We start from the raw sequence: 24,272 nt of genomic DNA on the forward strand, positions 1-24,272 counted from the left end.
ATGGGGGGATGAGACTGGGGAGGGGCAGTAGAGGTCGTGTGTGCTCCATGGAATGTCCATTGTGACGTACCACATTCCGGGGCCAGGGATTGGTGGAGAGTTAGTATAAAGCCCCAGGGTTGCTTAGGCAGCGCCCAGACAGGAGAAGGTGTGGCGGAAACCAGAGCGCTGGTCTCTGTCTCATTGCTCCTGAGCCTCCCGCTTTCTTGCCCCACGTGCCCTGTGGCTTCCTGATAGACTTTCTCTCTGACTTGTAGCTGAACCTCCCCCTGGCCCTTGAAGACTCAGTTTGAACCAGATCCTTTCCCAGACCCACTCCTCCAGGTGCCCAACATTCTCTCTTACCCTCCCTCTCCTTCCCTCCCATCCCGTTCCCCAACTCAGATCCCACCCCATCCCCATCCCCTTCCCTCCCCCAGCCCTAAGCCACCCCACCTCTGTCCTGGCCACCTCAGGGCGCCCTGAGAGGACCAGGACATGCGGGTGCCATGGCTGCTCTTCTCGCCCCTCCTGTGGTTTCCCAGCCATCAGTCCACCCATATGAGTAGACGCTGGACCCATGGTGTTTTGTTTTTTTATTTTATTTTGTTATTTGGCTGTGTCATGTGGCAAATTAGACAGTGCAGTCCTGTAATTTCAGTGCTTTGGGGGGTTAAGGTGGGCAGATCACCTGAGTCCAGGAGTTTAGGACTAGCCTGGACATCAGAGACAAACCCCATCTCTACAAAAGACTCCAAAGAAGATTAGTTGGATGCCCACTGCACTCTTGTCTCAAACAGAATAAACCCAAACAAAGTGAAATGACATTTGAGTTTTGTGTCATCTGGTTTGATGACTTTTTAGGAACTTCTGAGTCATCTGTGTCTTCTGCTTTTGGGGGCAGCCTCTAGGGAGTCTGTGTCCATTCAGTGTGACGGGAGCTGAGAAGCCCGTCAGATGGAGAGGAAAGGGCTGTACCTGCTGGGAGGGTTGCAATGCGGGAGTCACTAGGAGTGACAGGACCAGGATGTGAGTGAGGACTGTATTTTCCTTTGTTTTATAAAATGTGTATTGTGCAGATCATTGATTGACCCAAAGGAGAAAGGGCCTTAAAGTCCTTATGTTATCCAAATATAAAGAAATGGCAGGCCAGGCGTGGTGGCTGATGCCTGTAATTGGAAGCCTGAGGCCGGCAGATCAGTTGAGGTCAGAAGTTCTAGACCAGCCTGACCAACATGGTGAAACCCTGTCTCTACTAAAAATATACAAAATAGCCAGGCATGGTGGCAGGCCCCTGTAATACCAGCTACTCAGTGATCATGGTCTGTAATCCTTCAAATATGTCTTAGTATCAAATTATGATTATTTTGTTGAGCATTATTAATTGTATAATTATGCTAGACATTGATCTTTGCCTTTCTGTTCTTGCGATTTCATTTCCTAGGGTAATTAAGTATTAAATTGGGGATGGGACTGCCTACAATTTGGTTTTGTATTTAGAGTATTAAGGGTTAGAAGTTTGGAGGATAAAATTGAGGAGAAATGGGACATACCTGAGGGATTGTGGGAAAGAGTGGCATGAGGTCAGAGTCAGTCAGGGTTTAGGGTTAGCAAGAGCGTGCCTGTAGCTTTCACCAACAGGAACTTTATCAGTCCGTTTAATCTTGCAAACCAGGCAGGCAAAGATACTTCAGTGTTTTAATTGGCACTTCCTTGGGTTCCTCGTAGAGGCCCAAACTCAGCAGGAGTACCTGGGAAGAAAGTAGGACACAGAAGCGAGCAGGTCGGAGTGCAGCTTTGTGACAGGGCATCAGCCAGGGGCAGAGCTGCAGAGGTTCCCAGCTTATTTCAAATTTTGATGAAAAATCACGTTTTATACTGTTATCTCACAAAGCAACTGGACGTTTTCAAATTTATATGACTAATTTTATATATTTTTGGTTATCATATCATGTAACTAAAAGTTTTTTTTTTTCTGCTTTGGAAGTTTGCAGAGGGCATGTCCTTGCTGGCGATTCTACTCCATGTAAGACTTTCTGTATACGTTTTCATTCTTGTTTGATTTTAAGATTCTTATATCAATGCTACTCCATAGTTGAACAGATTGGAAACCCTGCACTTCCTGCATGGAGGTGGTGGCTGAGGTGATCCATTCGTTACGAGATGCCTGAGGCCGTGAAAAGCAGGCGGGGCCTGAGGTTTCTCTGAAGCCAGGAAATGAAGAGGAGCTAACAATCAAGTTCTCTTCACAGTCTGCAACACCTCCTTCTGCAACACCGACCCCTCTATCCCGCAAAACTGAGGAGTGCTCATATGACTAGTATTGCCCAAAGGGATGAGCCAAGTGACAGGTGTAATCGCTGAGCAGTAGATGTGACATTGGCCTGTGCTTTGCTGAGTTCTATTGTCTCTCTGCTGTAACATTCACAGTGTTCTTATAGAAATTTCTCAGCCAGCCTGCATTTTGCGATCAAGTCAATCAGAGCCACAGCCAATTCAACCAGAGATGGGAATGGTGAAAAGTAAGCAATAAACATTTGTTGTTGTAAGCCACAGAGATTTCTGTCGATTTCTTCCTGCAGCCAAGCCTAGCTAGTACCAACTGCTGTAGGAATCACACGTGAATGTGGGGAGCTGCAGTGACAAAAATGACATGTAATTTGTTTAGATGCAATACGGTGGACATTTAGTAGACTATGGAAATTGCAAACGTTTTTATTGTATTCACTGTCAAATATTTAATTAAACCGTCACCATAATAAACACCAAAACAAAGATGAGAGGGGGTAGATAATTCTTCCAACTCTAGATATAGAAGTTACGAAACTGATTAGGAGCATAGGTTAATTCTTCTTGTGGAATTTTTACCACTTACTTACTTTAAGTGATAATCTTGTAAATAATTTTTTGTTTTGTTTTTGATTTATTCAAACAGAAGAAAGCCCCAAGAAAGATAACCCGCGTACATAGAGAATAGTAGAATGGCAAAAGCTAACTAATCTCAAACACAAACTCTTAAAGGTAAATGCAAAATATTTGAATTACTCATTTCACTGTCCAAAAGGTAGGCGAATGTTTTTCTGAGTAAGGACCCAGAAGTGTATTAATCAATACCCCTGGTGTCCACTTTCTTGAGACCTTGTTCATGTCTGAATTTTTACGTTGTTGTTCTTGTTACTTACTTACCCTACAGGTTGTATTTCTTAAATATATTTTAAATTCATTCTCGGTCTTGTGATTTTTCCATGTGCTTTCTTCCTATGACCCTCATCACCTCCCATGGCCTGCTGGGCTCTCCCACCCCTCCCCTCCTCATTTGCAACGGCCCCTTATGGTTTCTGCCCTCCCGGGAACTGGTGCTCTTTCCTGCTCTGAGCCCTGTTACCCCTTTCTTGTACTAAAATGCCTCTCCTATTTGTCTTTGTGAGCGCCACCTCCACTCTTCAAAGGCTCCAAAGCCCCAAGGAATGGCGTCTTCTCAAAGATGTCCTAAGAAACTGCAAGTAATGACAGTATCTAAAGCCACCCTTTCTGCTATGGCAATGTTATATTCAACCTGGTATTGACCCTTGGTCAGTTCTCGGTTTAAGTTTATTCGGTGCTCACATGTTAAAATTCCAGAGACGCAGAGCAGAGCGGAGGCTGCCAGGAGCTAAAAATGGGAGGAAATGGGAACTTTCAGGTCCACAGGTGTGAAGTTCCGGTTATGCAAGAATATGTTCTAAAGATGTGTTGTGCAACACATATCTAAATATTATTAATAAAATAAAAAAATAACAATTGTATTACCAGGGTTTACTGGTAATATAATTTTATATTTGTCTCTGCTACATAGACTAAGGTGTAAGAATTTGTAAACTGCAAATCCAACTAAAACCAAAATATTCCTTATTTATATAATTTTAAAAGCAGTAAGACTAATTTGATATTGTTGGTTTAATAAAATAGCTGTTTCTTCTAAGTTATAGACAAAATTCTCATGTTTTTCACTTTAAATATTTGACTTAGTTGAACATCTGACATCTACAGAGTATTAATGTTACTAACAAAAAGATGATCAAGAAAAATCAAAATCTTTTTTTTGTATCTCGGTTGTCATAAATAATCTAAATAAACTGTTAAATAAATTACGTATATATAAGATAAACACATTCTACACTTTTTGTATAATTTAAAATCTTCAAAATAAATAATGTTCATTAAAAATCTAGGTTATTCAAAATTATAAACATTTAAAAAATTATTTTGAAAACGTGTAAAATAGTTCTCATCTAGAAAATATGAATATCTGAGGGACTATTTAAATTTTTTTACATCCTATGTTTTTAATAAAATTTATGGTTCATAAAAATTAAAAATTGGAATTAATATATAATTCCATGTGTAAAGTAAGCCAAAAAAATATAAAATATTTTAATTTTTTTAAATGTGAGTCATAAAATATATCGTTTATTAAAATAATTTTGCCAAATTCAGAGGTTATTTATGGGTTAATCACAAAACACATTGGAGAGATAAAAAGAATTATAAACATAGATACATTTTTATTTAAAAAAATAATAAAACAGCCAGGCACAGTGGTTCATGCCTGTAATCCCAGCATATTGGGATCACATGAGGCCAGGAGTTGGCGACCAGTCTGGTCATAATGGTGAATCCCTATCTGTACTATAAATGCAAACGTTAGCCAGTGTAGTGGTGCACGTCTGTAACCCCAATTACTCAGGAGGCTGACTCAGGATCATCACTGGAACCTGGGTGATGGAGGTTGCAGTGAGCTGGGTGACAGCCTGGGCAACAGAGCAAAACTCTGTCTTAAAACAACAACAACAACAAACAACAAACAAACAAACAAAAACAAAAAAACCCAGAAAACTTTAAAATGTAATTTTACAGTGAAAAATCTTATGTAATTTTATCTTAAGATAATTATTTTAAAAACACAAATTAAAATGTCCAAACATATATTAGTTATATAAATTATATTAAAATTTTAAAGTATTTAATTATGTATAATTTAAAAATTACAACAGTATTTCTAAGAATTAAATTTTAATCTTGAAAACACACTAATACAAAGCTAAAGAGTATAATTTTCTGTCAAAACAAAATTTTCATAAATATTAATTTAATCAAATTTTTAAAAGTTGATATTTAATTCTAACAACTATTTCTCCTTAAAATTTCTCAAAATTATATCTCAAAAATTCAAATTTTGTTAACCTTGTTACACAAAATTTACAGACTTCGATTTACTGCCTTTTAAAAAGATGTAACTGTTTACTTCACTGAGATAATAACTTTTTCATTTAACTTTTTTGACAACTGCTATAACATTTTTCTCCACTTCTAATTCTACTCTTATGGCCTAATGATAAAATATTTGTTTTAAAAATATTGAAAAATATTATTCAATATAACTCAATTTTAAACCCTTAACTCTTCTTAATATTTCTAAAGTATTCAGTGTAAACAAGATATTCCTTATGAGAGTTATATATGCCCAGTATCAAAATACTAGTTTTCTTATTTTCCTACTTTAAAATATAATATGCATTTGTAACCCTAGATACACTCTTCCTACAACTAATTAAATACATATATTCTTTTTATAAGATTTAACTACCAAGTTATGTAAAATACTTCTCAATAAAATCAAAGCAAAACAATTAAACTACATACAATTTTTATTTAGCCTTTTGAATAACTGACCTAGGCTGGGTGGGGTGGCTCACACTTGTAATCCCAGCACTTTGGGAGGGTGAGGCAGGCAGATCACCTGAGGTCAAGAGTTCAATACCAGCCTGGTCAACATGCCGAAACTCATCTCTACTAAAAATACAAAAATTAGCTGGGCATGGTGTCATGCACCTGGAATCCCAGCTACCCAGGAGGCTGAGGCAGGAGAATCACTGGAACCCAGGAGGTAGAGACTGCAGTGAGCCGAGATCATGCCACTGCTGTCCAGCCTGGGTGGCAGAGCAAGACTCCCTCTCAAAAAAAAAAACGAAAACAAAAAAATTGACATATAAAACAAACTTTTCACATTTTATCAAGTAAATTCTCATATTGTCTTTCTTAAATTTTAATTACTAAAAAAACGAATCCTAAAATGGGTTAAGATATTAACATCCATGTAACTTTCTATTACAGTTTTCAGTGCTGTTGTTGGATCCAGGGGGTTATGGGATCACTGCCGGCTTCTCAGGCTCAGGCTGCAATCTTCATAGGCACCTGACTAATCAGACAACCGGGGCAGAGGATGAGGTTGACTACCACTGTGAGGCAGACCAGGCTTGTGGGATCAGCTTTGTGTAACTCACAGTGACACAGATAGAGAAGAATGAGGCAAAAACCTCCCAGATGATCTGTGCTGCCTCCACTTCCCTCCCATTGGCCTGACCCACAGTTCAGAAGGGGCTTTCCTAACCCTTCCTTAAGAGCTTCCACCTTTTCAGACATAATAATTATTGTTATAATTAATAAGTTACCATTTGCCTCTGAGAAGGGCCTGTCTGTGCATGTCCAGCCTGTCTTTGCATATCCTCCCTGTCTCTACCCACAGAAAATGTTCCATTGAGTAGCAATATATTTCTTGGGCATGTTTTGAAGCATGGAAGTTTGAACGTGTTTGGTTTCCACCACTCACCTGATGGGATTTTAGTTTCCAAGTTAGAGATACATTTACAGGAGCACTCATAGCACTGACCTCCTCCTCAGATCCTCTGTTACCTTGATTTGCCAGTAACGCTAGTGAGCAGCCCACACAGAGCTGGACACTGAATGTCTTCCTAGATACAAGACCTTGACCCTGAACTACAGGGTCACACATACACACATAGACCACCCACCCCCCGTCACCTCCAAGTGCTTAGGGGCTTAGTGTGTTTGTGCCTCCCTGTGTGTAAAATTAAAAAAAAAAATTTTTTTTTTTTTCACACACAGGAGGGTGGAGTAGGTGGGCATGCCTTGCTCCTGAGGCCCTGGGAGTGTCCCTGCCACCCTGCACAGAGGGACACAGTTTATATGTAGGAGAGGAAGCTCGGGAGGAATCATTCCCTCTGGTCAGGGCACAGGAAGGTCAAGGACAGGAGAAGACTCCTGCTCTGACTGTCGTGGCCCCATACCTGGGAAATGCTGCCAGGATGGAATCAGGAGGGTGAAGATGGCAGGAGAGACCAGTGGGATTGTCAGGGTTAAGTTCAGGCTCCACTGTGGGTAGGACTAGACCTTAGCTTAATCGCCAGTAAATAATGCTGGAATTAGTATATATTTTTCACAGAGATGGGTTTCTCTATGTTGCCCAGGCTGGTCTTTAATTCCTGGGCTCACTGGATCCTCCTGCCTTAGCCTCCAGGAGCTCTGGGGTTGCCGGTGTGAGCCACTGTGCCGGCCTCAAATTGATATTCTCCTGACACATATATTTGCACAAATGTGCCCCACAACTGTTTGTTGTCATGTGACTTTGTCGTGCTGTTTGAGTATTATGAGTTCTGGTCAGATCATCAATCCTTGATGACTGATGATCAGTCATTTCCTTGGGCTTTGACAATTGACAAGACCTCCACGTGGGATGGAAATTGTCTCATCCATGTTTTCTGTGAGACCCTTTGGGGTCTCAGTGTCTTGGATCCATGGTTGCTGGGAGCCCAGGAACTAGTGATGTGGCCCCGGCGAGGTCCCGGAGGGGCGCCCCGAGCTCCAGCCTCTGGGAAAGGTCGCGGCCCTGGAGTCCGAGGGGAGCTAGTCTCCTCCTGCAGCCATCACCAGCGGGGCACGGAGGTCCAGGGGCCACATGTAAAAATGTTCCCAGTCCCCTTCTCCTGCTGGGGTCGCACCGTGCCTGGCTGTGGTCACCAAGAGCTCGGAGGCTGATGCCCCTGATGGGTGCTGGATGCCCTCCGCCCGCCGCAGATGGAGAACGTGATCCCAGGGGGACTGGGAGTGGATGGGCGTGGGGCGTTCACCAGCCGCGTGGTATCCAGATCCGCCCGCGGGCATTCGCGCCCGTTGTCGGGCGCCACCTGGTGGCTTTTCCATGTACTTCCCCCGGAGTGCCATCGCGGGCATTTGCACCAGGTGTCAGGCGCCGCCTGGTGGACTTCCCATGTATTTTCCCCAGGGTTCCATCGTGGCTGTTCGCGCTGGGTGTCGGGCGCCGCCTGGTGGACATTTCCATGTACTTTCCCCCGCGGCTCCGTTCCCAGGACGGGGACACCCACCGTCGCTTCCATGCACAGTCTTGTCACTGCGAGGGGGCCAGAGTTTGTCTCTCCTGAAAATTTAGGAGCTCCTAAAAGCCTACACCCTGAATCTCCTTCCAGTGAGACCTGTTAAAAGGTGTAGGCTTTTCAGGACGGAGATGAAATGGGTGTCTCAGGCAAAATGGTCCCGGCGAGCAGATATTTGGGGAGGTGACAGGTTCTGGGACCGCCCTCTGTACCTCTGCGGGACTTTCCCGAGCGGCTTTGGCTGGGAAGAGGGCCGGGGAGGCAGGAGGCCGAGTGTGGGTCCTGGCAGACAGTGAACTGCAGGATGCACAGACTGAACCACGGGGCACTGACTAAAGAAGCTGTGCAGGACCCGAGATCGAGACCAGTTAACACGCCAGACCTTCCTCACTGCTAACGCGCCAGCCCGATGATGACAGAGCGGGTCTATCACTCCTCACTCATTTCTTTCTCCCCCCACCACCGCCCCGTTTTTGTTTTTTGTTTTGTTTTGTTTTTGGGTTTGTTTTTTGGTTTTTGGTTTTTTTTTGTTGTTGTTTTTTGTTTTTTTTTTTTTGAGACAGGATTTTGCTTTGCTGCCCAGGCTGGAGTGCAGCCTCGGCCCCCTGGGCTCAGGTGATCCTGCTCAGGTCTCGCTATGTTGCCCAGCCTGGTCACAAACTCCTGGGCTGAAGGAATCCTCCCATCTCGGCTTCTTAAAGCACTGGGATTATAGATGCAGCCACCACGCTCGGCCTCTGCACCCATTTCTTTCACAGTCCTCGGACCATGTGAGGTGGTCAGGGATGGCAGGCCCAGGCCTCCTGGTTCTGGTTAGCACAGCAGGGTACTGCCCGGCTGGCTCGCTGTCCCTGAAAGGAGGATGCAAGATGCAAGGTGCAGAGTGGTGGCCTGCTGGTGGGAGGTGGAGGGCCCGTGGGCAGGGACCCGTCTGTGTAGGCTAGCTGGCTGCGCCCCAGGGGTCTGGAAAGACCAGTGTGGTGGGAGACAGCTGCACCTGCGAGAGCTGGGAGGTCAGCTGCAGCCAGGAGCACCTGGGCCCAGGTTCCTCGCCAAGGCCTGCCAGGTCCCCTGAAGTGCCCTCCCTGCTGAACACACGCAGGCTCCTCTGCTCTCCCAAGCAAAGTGGGGTCGGGTCAGGAGAGGACACAGATGGAAGAGCACTTGGAAATGTGGGTCCTATAGGTTTCTTCTCGTCCATGGCAGCCAGAGTGCGCTCTCTCTCTTCCTGCAGTAGAACTCAGCACGGAGCTCTCCAGGGACCTGCAGGCTGCCCCTCCACCCTAGCCTCAAGGTCCTTCCCTCCACAGATGCAGCTGGGGGCCAAGCCCCTGACCTGTGCAGTTGCACTTCCTTGGGACGATGAGCAGCTTCCAGAAAAAGTCCTCAGGTCCACACTGAAAGGGGAGAATGAATGAAGACACGCCACAGGGGCCAACCACACTTGCAGCAGGGTTCCAGCATGACAGCAGCAGAAAGGATACAGGAGACGTTGACGCCACGTCCTGGAGACCCTCCAGGGACTGCCAAGCCCTGAGCCTAGCCCTCCTTTTCTGCCCCAGCTCAAGGACAGTTACTGTGCCAGCAGTGAGGTTGCCTTTGTCACACTCATCCCCGCTATTACCATGACACACTGAGGTCTCCTGTCTCAGCCTCCCGAGTAGCTGGGATTACAGCTGTGCGCCACTAACACCCAGCTAATTTTTTATTATTATTCTTTTTAGTATAGATGGGGTTTTACCATGTTAACAAGGCTGGTCTCGAACTCCTGACCTCAAATGATCCATCTGCCTTGGCCTCCCAAAGTGCTGGAATTACAGGCATAAGCCGCCGCACCTGGCTGACATATAAATATTTTATAGGAATCCCCACGTGGTATTAGCTAGTTAACAAGACAGTTTTGTGATGGTGTTATACCCCAGCGAGTTAAGGAATGCGCCACACTTTGAGATTGAATTATGAGTTTTTTTTATTATGCTGGCAACTGAGAGGTGGCTAATGCCCCAACTTTTTTTGACCCCGAAGAAAGAGTTAAGGAGTTTTTATACCCTAGTTTGAAAGGGGAAGGGGGAACCCAGCTGAAGCAATTTTTCACAGAGGCAGAGGAAGCAAAAAGTTTAAAAGATAAACTAAAACATGAGAAATAAAACAGTACCAGCTTCGAGGGCTAGAGCCGTTATAAAAAGATAGACGACTTTTACATACGGGGGCTCTGGGGACCGACAGCACGTGTATTCCCAGGTGCTGCTGGAACTGCTGAACTCCGCCCCTTGTTAGCAAACGCGCTCTGTCCGGAAAGCGCGGCTGCCATCCTGGCCCAGCTACATGCTACAGTTGCATACTTAATGAGGAGAATGACTCAAATGAAGAAGCTGAGATGGAGTTCGTCCGGCTCAAGAAGCCAACACGAGGCCTGAACAGCTCTTAGCTAAGAAAGAGAGAGGCAGTTTAAGCCAACGGAAAAACAGGTTATCACATCCCCCACTTGTGTTTCGGGGATTTAAATGACTGATTCCTTAGTTACAGCGAGAGGGTTATATTGAGTTTTAAGATACAGAAGCTCAACGGAAGCGACGCACTGTTTTATAAAACTAATTAACTAATTGAATGCACAAGGCCCGAACATTAAACCCAACGAGAGGGGGAGAAGACGAGCTGCTAATCCGGTTATTAAAGCAGTTAGCCACGGATTTCAGTTAAACACGTTTCAGCTGCCGTGGGGTGTTACTTTTTTTCATTCCCGCTGGCGTTTATTTAGATTTTTCCAAACTCTTTGAAGGGTATTTTGTATGCCTTTAGACTTGTTAGCATAAAAACGGCAACTTCCCCCAGAGCAGCGCAGAAAGCTTCTTTGGAGAGGAACAGCAAGGCTAGGCCATGGCGGTTTTCAAGAACAGCTTTAGCTAGACTCAACCTGGGCCCGTAGTGTGTTTACAGCCGACTGGAGATTCTTTAACTTAGCCTTTACTTGCTGAGCTAGGGACCCTAGTCCAGCTTCTCCTTGGATCAAAGCGGCTGTGCCGATTGCTGCCGCCCCAGCCACACTGAGGCCAGCTGAAAGGGACACTAGGAGTGGGGCAGCCCGGCGGAGCCTGCGGTGGAATTCAGGTGGGGAATAAGGAGTTGTTTCTCTGGTTCGCGGTACACACAGACCTGGCGGAGGATGTGAACTAACCCGCACAGGAGACGTTTGGGGCTAGTTTCACTGATACAGCGGGTGAGGCCCGAGGTGCCAGCCAAAGTATTATTGGGTGCCTGGAAGGAGACTGAAGGGTTTAGGGAAGTCAGCAGAGTCTGGCTGCAGGTGGCCTGGAGACGGGAAGCAGACAGGTGGTAACTGTTACTACCTATTACTAACTATTAGTCACTAGGCAGGAGGGGTTTCTGAGCCGTTTTTAGTGTGCGAGAATGGGACGGGCATGACAAGAAAGAGGCCGGGGTTAAATTGGACCTTAATTTCCAATTCGACCTAATAGGAAGCTTTTGCCCTTAGGTGTAACTAACAATCTCGGGCCAGTTTAGGCTGAGTAACGTTAAGAAGGTGATGCCCCCCCCCAGGATGGATGGTAAGCTCGGCTGGAGGTGTTGATGCTGAGCCGGGCTGGGGGAGTTTGAACTGGCGATTGGATAGTTGGCCCAATAGGGCTGATTTTATTTGGGTGCGGGTGGAACATGGGGTCTCCTCGGTTAGGGGACCAATAGGTGTAGGAGGGCTTTAGGGGATTCGGACCTTCTTTTGAATGGTAAACGTAGTTTTGAGATTAAACCCTTTGATACAGAGATGCAGTTCCCATGTTATACCATAGTACCACTGCAGTGAGTTGGGGTTCACGGACAGTTATAGCTGTGGGATTACAGGCTTTCATAGTACTCGGTTTAGGACTAGAGGTTGGAGCTATGGAAACAGTTGGGGGCCGAATTGCCCCCCACCCCCACCCCGGTAAGTAGCCAAGGTTACACATGACCAAGAAGGGCAGAAACACCAGTGTGTGGTGCCGGAAGGGTTAAGTTTGGGCACAGAGCGAGCTTATTGGCCTGTTGAACTGGGCTCGCAGACCCTTGGCCACCCCGAGGCCACGGGGTTTAGTTTTTTAGACAAAGACGCCAGTGGGTGTTGCCTTGGCCCCAAGGTTTGAGTGAGCACCCTTTAGCAACTCCCTGATTTTTACGGACAAACAGGTAAAATGGTTCTGAGATATTTGGGAGGGCTAAAGCCGGGGCCTTTGTGAGTGCCTTTATTAAGTTTTGGAAGGCCTGCTTTTTCAGGTTGGTCTAAACTAAAAAGTCATTTTTTTCCTATAGCGGTGTACAGAGGCTTGGCAATTTCCACAAACCCAGATTTTTACAGCCCCCATTCGGCAGGCAGGGTTAGGGTGGTTTTCAGGACAGGTAGAGGTGCTCGTTGGAGTCTCTTTTTTGCACCCCTCAGCGTCTGCGTTTACTTCACTTCCGGTGTGTTTGAACCCTGCGGCAAGGTTAACAAGTCCCGCTCCTGCCTACCGGGGCAAGCTTTGCTGGTTCTCGAGGGAACGGCTGGGCTTTGGGAGCAAAACACAAATGGACAAAGAAACTGTACTGGAGGTACTTTCCTTCCAGGTGATGTTTGCAAGTGGTTGGCCTGTCGCAAAAGAAGTGAGGATAAAGGGTAGGAGGGGCAGAGGGCTGAACGACCGGGAACAGACAAGGAAAGTGGGCAAAAGAACGAGTCTGATGGCTGCACCCGACGTAGGTGCAGTTTTAAGGGCGTGACCCGGGCTTGGGGAACCCATGTTTTTTGCTGTGTTCTGCTGGCCTTCTTGATGCGGGAGTGATGAATTTAAGCAGGAATGCCGTTCACTTTTAAGGCTGTGGGTGTAAGGATGACAATATGAGGTTCTTTTTAAGCAGGAATGAGTTTTTTCTTCTGGAACTTTTTAACATGCACCAGGTTACTAGGACGGAAGGGGTGGCAGGGTCCTGTTAGATTAGGAGCTGGATTAGTGGCTGGATAAGATCTTGAACCTGTCGACACACTGCAAGTGCTGTAACAAGTTAGCCTGGGATATTTCTGCTAACTGGGTATCCCTTAGTTTAGGGAAAACAGGTGGGACCCTTTTATACGTGATTTTAAAAGGAGAGAATCCCGAGGTGCGTCTAAGCCTAACCAGGGCTGAGGGAAGGAGGCTTATTCAGTTTTTACCGGTTTCCAGGATTAATTTTGTAAGAGTACTTTTTAAGGTATGATTTATGCATTTTACCTGTTGCGTTTAGGGCTGATAGCCACAAGGCAGTTTTTGCTGAATATTTAACGCCTTGCTGACCGACAGCTATAGACGAGGGGAGGCTGGCCGGTCACTAGACCCAATGACAACAGGCAGTTTACAACGAGGGATGATTTTGTTGAGTAAGAACTTAACTACGGTAGTGGCAGTTTTATTTTCGGTGGCAAAAGCCTCAGTTTATCCGGAAAAGGTGTTAATAACACCAAGAGCTACTTCTACCCGCCCGGTGTGGCTTTACTTGGGTTAAATTAACTTCCCACCTCTCTCCTGGGCTACCTTCTCGAGACGATGGCCCAACCCAGGCTTCGGGCCTTGCCTGGCGTTCACCTGCACACCAGCCGGGCATTGGGGGCCACTTGGCTAGTTACGTTCTGGAGGTGTGGAGTTTTAAAATGGCTTCTTACAAGTTGGGCTAACTTGGCTTCCTCCAAGTGGGTGGAAGAAGAGGCGGCTGATCGAGGCCTCTCTGAGGGCCCGGGGCAAAAGATTCTGGAGTTTGGGAGGATTCACTGTTGATCCTGATTTTTCCTGGCCTGCAGATTCCACGCCTGCTTTTTCATTTTAGAGGAGTGTGTTGGGTGGTTGGGTAAATCAGGCTGTGGGAAAGAGACGGCTGGAAGTCGAGGTAGTGGGGTAACCCGGAGCGTGGCAACTTTAGGGGCGGCACAGTCTGGCTTTTGGGGTTGAGTGAGGGCAATTAACTCAGCCTCCTGCGCCGAGGGACCCGCTCACAGTGCCTGGCCTGCAGTGCAGGGGTTTTCTACCCCCTGCTTCAGGAAACTGCTACCGTTTGTAAACACGGGGGCATTTGCCTTTTTTTTTTTTTTTTTTTTTTTTGAGACGGAGTTTCGCTCTTGTTACCCAGGCTGGAGTGCAATGGCACGATCTCGGCTCACCACAACCTCCGCCTCCTGGGCTCAGGCAATTCTCCTGCCTCAGCCTCCTGAGTAGCTGGGATTACAGGCACGTGCCACCATGCCCAGCTAATTTTTTGTATTTTTAGTAGAGACGGGGTTTCACCATGTTGGCCTGGATGGTCTCGATCTCTTGGCCTCGTGATCCACCCGCCTCGGCCTCCCAAAGTGCTGGGATTACAGGCTTGAGCCACCGCGCCCGGCACGTTTGCCTTTTTTAAAGGAGTGTTCTGGAGATGAGGTTCACCTGTTTCTGTGGTTTTTAGCAGTTCCTGGCAGTTATGGATGGGGTGGTGAAGTCTGGATTAGGGAGTAGGGTAGCTGGATTTAAACACCTTGTGGGGGAGAAAGTTAACCGGGGCTGATTTAGCAGCAGACTCTGATGTTGCAGGATGCAGGCATCAGACATTTATTCACCAGGAGCGCCCCGCGGCAGTGGTTTTCCAGTGTATGGTGCCGGAAGGGTTAAGTTTTGGCACAGAGCGAGCTTATTGGCCTGATGAAGGCTCGCAGACCCTTGGCCACCCCGAGGCCACGGGGTTTAGCTTTTTAGACAAAGACGCCAGTGGGCGTTGCCTTGGCCCTAAGGTTTGAGTGAGCACCCTTTGGCAACTCCCTGATTTTTACGGACAAACAGGTAAAATGGTTCTGAGATATTTGGGAGGGCTAAAGCCGGGGCCTTTGTGAGTGCCTTTATTAAGTTTTGGAAGGCCTGCTTTTTCATGTTGGTTTAAACTAAAAAGTCATTTTTTTTCCTGTAGCGGTGTACAGAGGCTTGGCAATTTCCACAAACCCAGATATTTGCAGGCAGCAGTATTTTACAGCCCCCAAGAATTTAAATACCTGTTTTTTGGTGGTAGGGGTGGGGATTTGTAAGATGGCCTCCTTTTGAGCATTGGTGAGTGCTTTTTTTTCTGGTTTAATTTATATTTTAGATAGGAGGCTTTGGAAAGACAAAGCTGGCTCTTTTTGGCTAGGACCCGATACTTACACTTTTGAAGGAGGTCAAATAAGTTTTCAGTATGTTGCAGGCAGCTTTGGCAGTCTTAGTAGCCAATAATAAATGATTAACCTACTCGAGTAGGGTACAGTTGGGATGGCTGGCTTGAAATGTCACCAGGTTTTGCCGAAGGGCCTTTTTAAAAAGAGTTGGAGAATTTTTAAAACACTGGGGCAACCGAGTTTACGTTAATTGGGTTGTGTTTTTTGAACCAGGGTTTATTTGAAAGCAAAAATGGGTTGGCTCTTAGCCAAAGGAATGGCAAAGAAAGGGTTTTTTAAGTTTAGGATAGTGTACATGGTGTGCTTTAGTGGGAGAAAGCTGAACAGTGTGTAGGGGTTAGGGACAGTTGGATGGACTGTGACTGTCCGTTTGTTAACTTTCCACAGGTTCTTTACAGGCCGGTAATCCTCTGTCCCGGGTTTTTGAACTGGCAGAAATGGAGTGTTTTGAGCAGGCTGGCAAGGCGTAAGCATATCGGCTTGTAATAGCTGTTGAGTGGGATTGATTGTTGTTTTTAACCCGCTGACTTAGAGGATATTGTCTGACCCGAACAGCCAAGGCATCAGCCAGAAGCCTTACAGCCACTGGGAGATGGTATTTTGCCAGTCCCGGGGGTTTGATTTTTGCCTAAACCCAGGGAAAAAGAGCTTGTAGATTTGGTAGGAGAGGGTCAGTTGTGTTTTTTTTCTGGGGAGGGGGTGAAGACAAGACTAAAAGATATTCTTTTGACAGGGGAGCAGTTGGCAGGAGCTGAGCAGGAGGGGCTTTGTGGTTTTTAACTTGAGATGAGTTTGTGGAGCTGAGAAGGAGATGGATGCCTGCAGCTTCCGGAGCAGGTTATGCCTAAGAAGCAGGAAAGGGCATTTGGAACTACCAGAAATGAATGGGTTTCTTTTTTTTGACCTAAGTTTACTTTACGTGAATGGGTGACAGGATCTTTCTGAATAGCTTTAGTAGCTTCTTGTACAGCCATTTTTTTTGTTAGAAACACTGCCCAGGCCCTGAGCTCGGAGGGGGACATCATCTTTAGACAGAGCCCCCAAGGAACATTCAGTTTTGGCGTGGATGCTCGAGCTGCCATCAGCCACGTCACATCCCAGGTGAGGAGGCTGAATTCTGCTCCCTTGCCTAGGGAGGCAGTTTTTAACAACCTTTAGTGAAGGTGCCCCGTGTGGAATGTCTCAGGAGATGGCAGGAGACGAGATCCTGGGAAGCCAATGGCACAGCCCTTATTTTGGCGGTGTGTGTGTAATCGGTCAGCATGCATTGACTATTGTAAACAAATGTTTGCCTCGTGGTGAAAGGCCAGTGTTCATGTCTAAGCTCAGCATGGCTCTGTCGCTGCAGTCTCTCAGGCTCCAGGCCTCCCCACCTTAGGGCTCTGCCCCAGATGGCAAATGGAGGGAGAGACAGTGGAGAATTATGCAGGAGGTTTTTCTACTTATGGGCCAGACCCATAAGTAGAAAGGTCATTCCTGCCTGCATTCTTATCAGATGACCCCACCTAGCTGCAAGGGAGGTTGGGAAATGGAGTTTTAGCTGTATGTCCAGGAAGAAAAGGAAATGCAGTTTGGTAAATATATAGCAGCCATTGTAGATCTATTGACTCATCCACAGCTGTCCATTTGTTCATCCATGGACATGTTCATGTCCATTCAGCATGGATGGATTGTGTCTCTGCTGTGTGCCAGGCTCTGTGACGTGCATTGGGGGTGCAAGGGTGACTCTGTCCCCATCTTCAAGGAGTGTTAAATCTAGTGGGCTTTTAGGGTTGGATAAGTTCAAGTTCATCTCCCAGTTTCACTGTTAACTAGCTGTGTAACCTTGGGTGAATCACTGAACCTCACCGAGCCTCAGTTTGCCAGCTGGGAAACGGGATGGTAACAACAAGCCAGCAAAGCAGGGTTGAGGGTTACATGAGACAGTCACTGTGAACCTAGTAGCACAGTGCCTGGTTCATAGTCAAGTAGAAGGTGGCCTTGCTGTGGGCTGCATGAGCAGGCACCATGGCAGGGAATAGGGGATCCCAGAGTGGTCTTCCCAGCGCCCCCATCCAGGCCTTCACTTCCTAAGCATCCGTTTTCAGGAGTTGAGTCTAAGAAAGATTTAGGGCTGAGGAGTATTGAAGGAGGACAGAAGTTTCTGGCTTGAGCTTTGGGCCTACTCTGGGATGCATTTGCCCAGCAGCATCTCCGGGGGTTCCGTGTCTCCCTCTCTGTTCCTTCTGACCCTTTAACTCCTGCAACAGGTCTCGGTCCGGCTGAACAGATCTGACTCCGACATCCCCACAGACCCACAGTTCCTCCATATTCCGGGCATGGACGTTGCTCCCTCGGGGGATGACGCTGACTCGCCTGCCAAGGGTTGTCTGTGAGCAGCCGGCCTGCTGGGCGACGGGCCGAAGGAAGGCAGGATGCGGGCCGGGGGAGGGAGCCCACACACGCAGCGTCGCGCTTGGCCAGACAGCCCCTGCAGAACCAAGGACAGATGGCAGGGGGTTTGCAATCCATCATTTGGAAGTGATTGTCCAGGTGAGAAGAGTTTTTAGCCCCCAGGGGAGGGGGATGAAGGATCAGATTTCACTCTAGAAAACGGACAGAAACAAAGTTTTCCTCCAAACTCTGCCCTGTATTGGGCTTGGGAGAAGCTGTGTAATGCTTCAGGAGGGCTTTACTGACCAGGGGTATTTTGCTCAGTGTGGAAGCACAGAGGTGGGCAAAGACATCCAGATGGAAGCCCTCAGGGCCAGGGCCCCAGACAGCCCTGCCCACCCCCGCCCCCCCACCACGATGTCTGTGGCTTCCTTGAGCAGGGTGTGCGTGGTGTTTGCACAGGAATTAGGCAGTGGCTAATTTAGGACGAGGAGGTGTAAATAGGAAATCTCGACAGCGATGAGGCCCTCAGATGTGGAGCAGACCCTTAATTTGATAGCAATAAAAAAATTAATTAGAGGTGGGGTCTCACTATGTTGCCCAGGCTGGTTTTAAACTCTTGGCCTCAAGCTGTCTTCCTGCTTCAACCTTCCAAAATGCTGAGATTACAGGCATGAGCCACTTTACCTAGCCTGAGAAATTTCAAGATAAATTTCTGTTGAGACAGGATCTCACTGTTTCCCGGGCTGGAGTGCAGTGACGTAATCAGGCTTACTTCAGCCTTGACCGTCTGGGGTCAATCCATCCTCCCACCTCAGTCTCCCGAGTAGCTGGGACCACAGGCATGTGCCACAACACCCAGCTAGTTTTTGTATTTTTTCTCTTTTTGGCAGAGACGGGGTCTTGCTATGTTGCCCAGGCTGGTCTTGAACTCCTGGCCTCATGTGATGCTCCTCCCTCAGCCTCCCAAGGTGCTGGAATTCTAGGCATGAGCCACTGCGTCCAGCCCTGATAAAGGTTTTTAAACACCTGGTGTGCATTCCCTGTGTGTGGGGTTTTAGGAACTTGAATGGAGAGATCTGCTTGTTCTCAGAGGCACTAGCTCTCACGGGTTGATGTCCCTGAAGTCAGGATGTATCTACACATGGACACAGGTCACCGTTGGACTAGCAACCTTTTGCTTTTGTGGCATTTCCTAAGATCACAGCCCATCCGAGCGATGCTAGCCTCTTAGATTGGAGGAAGCGCTGTCACATGAACCGTTTGCTCTAGGAGCTGACATCTGCGGAGTGATTCCGTGGCAGGCTCTGTTCTAAACCCTCTTGGTGGATTATCTTGTGGATACCTCTCGATGTTGTTGTGGGGGATGTGGAGCACTGTGGTACCATTTTGGGGGTGTGGCTCTGAGACAGGTGGCGTGACTTGCCCAAGATTATGGGGCTCACGAGTGAAAGATTTTGGATGGGAACTCAGGCATCTGGCTTCAGAGCTCATGAGAGTCCCCGAATCGTTGGGGAGTGGGGGTGGGTTCCCCAGAAGCTTGGATGCTGGGTCATCTAACGGGTTCAAACATTAATTTTTTTTTTTTTTTTTTTTTTTGAGATGGAGTTTCGCTCTTATTGCCCAGGCTGGAGTGCAATGGCACAATCTCAGCTCACCACAATCTCTGCCTCCTGGGTTCAAGCGATTCTCCTGCCTCAGCCTCCTGAGCAGCTGGGATTACAGGCATGCGCCACCACACCCAACTAATTTTTGTATTTTTAGTAGAGACGGGGTTTCTCCATGTTAGTCAGGCTGGTCTCAAACTCTCGACCTCCGGTGATCTGTCCACCTTGGCCTCCCAAAGTCCTGGGATTACAGGCATGAGCCACTGTGCTCGGCCTTCTCTGTCTTTTTCAGCTTAATAGCTCATTTCATATTAGCACTGGATAATATTCCATTGTCTGGATGTATTGTATTTTATTTATCAGCTCATCTATGGAGGCACCAGGCATTCTTTTAAAAGCTTTTCAGGCCGGGCATGGTGGCTCACGCCTGTAATCACAGCACTTTGGGAGGCCGAGGCTGGCAGATCACCTGAGGTCGGGAGTTTGAGACCAGCCTGGGCAATATAGTGAAACCCCAGCTCTACTAAAAATACAAAAAAAAATTAGGTGGGCATCGTGGCAGGCTCCTGTAATCCCAGCTACTCAGGAGGCTGAGGCAGGAGAATCCCTTGAACCTGGGAGGTGGAGGTTGAAGTGAGCCAAGATTACACCCTTGAACTGCAGCCTGGGTGACACAGCAAGACTCTGGGGGTGGTGGAGTGGCGGGGGGAGGGGGTAGAAAAAAGCTTTGCATGTGATTGTAATGCACAGGCTGGATTGAGAACCACGGGCCTAAACCCACTTTGCAGATGAGGAGACTGAGGCCCAGATCAGGAAAGGGAGGGACTCAGGTTTCGCTGAGCTGGTGGAGCCTTGGGCCCCTCTCCCACTCCCCACCACTACCGTCAATACCTTTGTTGGGCTCAGCCACATGTTCACCCCAGCCTGACCGCTTGGGCACCCAGATGCCATCCCCTTCGATCCCAGAAGTTCTGGGTCCTCTGGTTCCTGGCAGGCACTCTCTAGGGCCTCCTTTTCTGTGGAGGAGTTACAAAGATGTTCTCTGCTTCCCCCACCAGCCTCCTTCAGGCACCAGCACAAGTTTTAGAGCTAGGTAGACTCAGGTGGCCTATGTGACCCTCTCAGAGCCTCAGTTTCCCCATTTCACAATAAGAACTCCCATTTCACCTGTGGTGGAAAGGACACGATGAGACTGTACTCCTGGGCCAGGAGCTGGGGCCAGGGTAGGCTAACTCCCCCTTCATCCCTCTGTCTGTTTCTCTTCCTGATTGTGTGCTGTGTACCATGGTTGGTGAGCACTCAAAGCTGGAGTGGCTCAGGAGGGCTTCCTGGAGGAGGAAGCAGCCCTCCCCCACATCCAGGATCCCAGAGGCCCTTCCTGTCCTTCCCCTGCCTCCCTGCAGGTGCAGGCAGCTGCCAAGCACTAGAGTGTACAGCCTTGCTGGGTCCCTATCTGTGCAAATGTCCGGCTGGGAGCTGGTTCTGCTGGAGGTCGACGCCAGCCAGGACACTCGGAGAAGCAGCCGGGGCTGGGGTGTGAGTGTCCCTCTCCACCAGGCCGTCCTCAGTGCGGCCAGGGCTGTTTGGATGCAGCTGTCTGGAAAGATCACCTCAGCAAGGTAACGGTCCCCAGGTGGCCTGCGACGGGATGGGGAGACCACAGAGGGCAAAAGGCACGTGTCCTGGGACATGGGAAATCCTCACTCAGAGGCCCCTCTCTGTCGCTCTGAGACCACGCTGACATCAGCCCCATCGGTGCCGCTGAGGGCGTGAGAAGCAGATGGCATTCAGTTTTCCACTTTTACCCTTTATTTTTTTTTTTGTATTGTTATGAGAGCATTCATTGTAGATGGCTCAAAGGATGACGTATAAAGGGCAGGGCTCCGTGGGTCACAGCCCAGGGCTTTGGGAGGCTGAGGCAGGAGGATTGCTTGAGTTCAGGAGTTGAAGAGCAGCTTATGCAACATAGCAAGACCCTATCTCTACAAAAAAAAAAAAAAATTAGCTAGATGTGGTAGGGTGTACCTGTAGTCCCAGCTACTCATGAGGCTGAGGTGGGAGGATTGCTTGAACTCAGGAATTCAAGCCTGGACGACATAGTGAGATCCCATCTGTACAAAAAAAAGGTTTTTAAATAGCCAGATGTGGTGGCATGTACCTGTAATCCCAGCTACTTGGAAGGCTGAGGTGAGACGATTGCTGAACTTCGGTGTTGGGGGCTGCAGTGAGCTATGATTGCACCACTACCTTCCAGCCTGGGCAACAGAGTGGAACGAGCTTGTCTCTAAAATAGTAATAATGTAAGAAGGAATGAAACAAAATCACTAGTGACCCCCAAAAATGTGCGTCTCCATCTGGTTTCATGTGTGACTATATATTTACATACTGATGTGTCCAGTATAGCTGGGCGCTCAGGAGCCAGGGGTCCAGGGTTGAGCACTTGGGTTCAATTCCCAGCTCTGCCACTGCTGCCTCTGGGACTGCTCTCCCTTCTGTGCCTCAGTTTCTCCATCTGCTTCCTGGGGTGGATGAACTCAGCGCTGCATGTGAGTTCCAAGCCAGGGCCAGTGGGCATGCTCAGTGGCTACCCTCTTTGCTGCGGCCGTCATGGGAAACGCCAAACTGTTTTCTGCTACTGTGCTCTCAGTGCTCAGACCCGATATTTCTGTGACCAGGGGCGGGGGGTCTTTTTCCCCATCAAGCAATTCTCTGGTGGGCACTAACTGGTTGTCCTACAAATTAACTCAGTTCTGACCCTGTATACCTCAAGGTGGCATCAGCTCCCTCGGGTTCTATGTGCGAGACTTCCCACAACTGTAAACGCCATTCCCCTCAGCCTCGCTTGCAGCTGGATCCACAGGCTCGCCACCACACCTGGCTAAATTTTTGTACTTTTTTGTAGGAACAGGATCTTGGTATGTTGCCCAGGCTGGTCTTGAACTCCTGGCCTGAAGCAGTTTTCCTGCCTTAGCCTCCCAACGTGCCAGGACTACAGGCATGAGCCACGTTTTATACATTATTATACATTATTACTTGTAGATTATTATAACTCTTGATGTTATCTACCATGAATGCTCCCATCACAGTGGAAGAACCTAGCTTCAGCTGCCCATTGTGCTTAGTGAGCACTCAAGAGCTGGAGGGGCTCAGGAGGGCTTCCTGGAGGAGGGGATCCTCCCCCACACTCAGGTTCCTATAGACCCTTCCTGTCCACGCTCTGCTTCTGAGTTCTCCCCTGCCTCCTGACCAACTGGCTATAACTTGGAGGTCCCTATGACCTCCTCGCATCTTGTGTCTGTTCATTTGCAAAAGTGACTCACAGCACTCAGGGAAACCTTTTATTTATATTTATTCATTGCTTATGGAGCCTGTGATTGGAGAACAGCCAGATGGAAGAGAGTATAGGGCAAGGTAATGGGAGAAGGGGTGCTGGGCTTCCCTGCCCTCTCTGGGCTCAGCATCCTCTGTGCGTTCAGCCCAGAAACACTCTGTGAGCCCCATGGTTCAGGGATTTCTATGGTGGCTGCATCACATAGGCACAACTGCCTGTTAACTCCATCTCCAGCCGCTTTCCCCTTCTCAGGATGAAAGTTCCAAGCTCTAATCATGGCTTGGTCTTTCTGTTGACAAGTCCTATTCAGGATCCCACCAAGAATCACCTCATTAGAACCAAAGATGCTCCTGTCAACAAAAGGGACTTCCTACTTCGGAGGGATTAGGAGCTCTGTATCAAGGATTGGGGCAGAGACTAAGTATATATTTCCTGTTACATCACTATAGTATGCTGCTATTTTGAATACTGTACATTCTGATACAAATTGGGTCTCCATTAAATATTTCCTCTGTAATACGGGCGTAGTGGCTTATGCCTGTAATCCCAGCACTTTGAGAGGCTGAGGTGGGCTGATCACCGGAGGTCAGGAGTTCAAGACCAGCCTGATCAACATGGAGAAACCCCATCTCTACTAAAAATACAAAATTAGTCAAGCATGGTGGTGCACGCCTGTAATCCCTACTGCTCAGGAGGCGGAGGCAGGAGAATTACTTGAGTCCGGGAGGCAGAGGTTGCGGTCAGCCAAGATTGTGCCGCTGTACTCCAGCCTGGGTGAGAGTCTTCCCCCACCTGCAAAACCACGCTCAGTATCGGTATGTCCGCTTGATTCCCCACTTCACAGGAGGAGAAACTGACGCTTAGAGAGGTTATGTCCTTGTTCCAGGTCATCCTGTTGTTTGGAACCCGGGTTTGCCTGACCACAAAGCCCGATCTTAACCCTCTCACTTCACGGTCTAGGATTTGGCTGTCTTCCAAGGCGCTACTGGACCAGCACACAGCATAGCTCAAGGCATGTGAGGAATGAAGGGGAGGCTGGGTCCTGACCTTGCAGAGCCAGGTGGCTGGCTGGGCAGTGACGCCCCGCCTCCTGACACTTACAGGAATGCTGAAGCAGAAGGAGACGCTTCGAGAGGGTGAGGGCCTGGGGAACGCCATGGGGCAGGGGCGAGCCCTTTCTATGGAACTACAGAGTAGACTCAGTCCACCCAAGTCCACTGATGTTCCAGTTCCAGCATCTCACACGTGTATGCGCAGTTTTAGATAAAGGAGGATAGATTATTCCCCTTTGTGAGGAATGAATATACACTCTGACAAAGAAAACCTGCTAACTAAAGACTGAATAGGGTTCCTTATGCAGGACTTGTCAGAACCTTGAACATGATAAACAGACATTGTATATCTCCAGGAGGGAGAGTTGGGTGCACGATTTCCAAGCATATTTTATTTAGAATACTTTTAATTTTGACATAACATCAGACTTGTAGAAAAGTTGCAAGAATAGTACAAAGAATCCCACAGGCCCTTTGCCCAGATGCCTCAGTTACTAACATTTTACATTTCGTTTATCATTC

At 47.8% G+C, this 24,272-nt stretch overlaps 1 long non-coding RNA gene across 1 annotated transcript; it reads left to right on the forward strand.

The window, feature by feature from the left end:
- Positions 1–12,735: 12,735 nt before the first annotated feature.
- LOC104650931 (uncharacterized) lies at positions 12,736–23,901 on the forward strand. Its single transcript, XR_744506.3, has 4 exons — positions 12,736–12,791; positions 17,637–17,919; positions 20,771–20,986; positions 23,659–23,901. It is a non-coding gene; the product is annotated as an uncharacterized LOC104650931 (long non-coding RNA).
- The last annotated feature ends 371 nt before the right edge of the window (positions 23,902–24,272 follow it).

Source organism: Saimiri boliviensis, chromosome 19 (genome assembly GCF_048565385.1).
Source record: "Saimiri boliviensis isolate mSaiBol1 chromosome 19, mSaiBol1.pri, whole genome shotgun sequence".
In the NCBI taxonomy this organism is placed as follows: Eukaryota; Metazoa; Chordata; class Mammalia; order Primates; family Cebidae; genus Saimiri; species Saimiri boliviensis.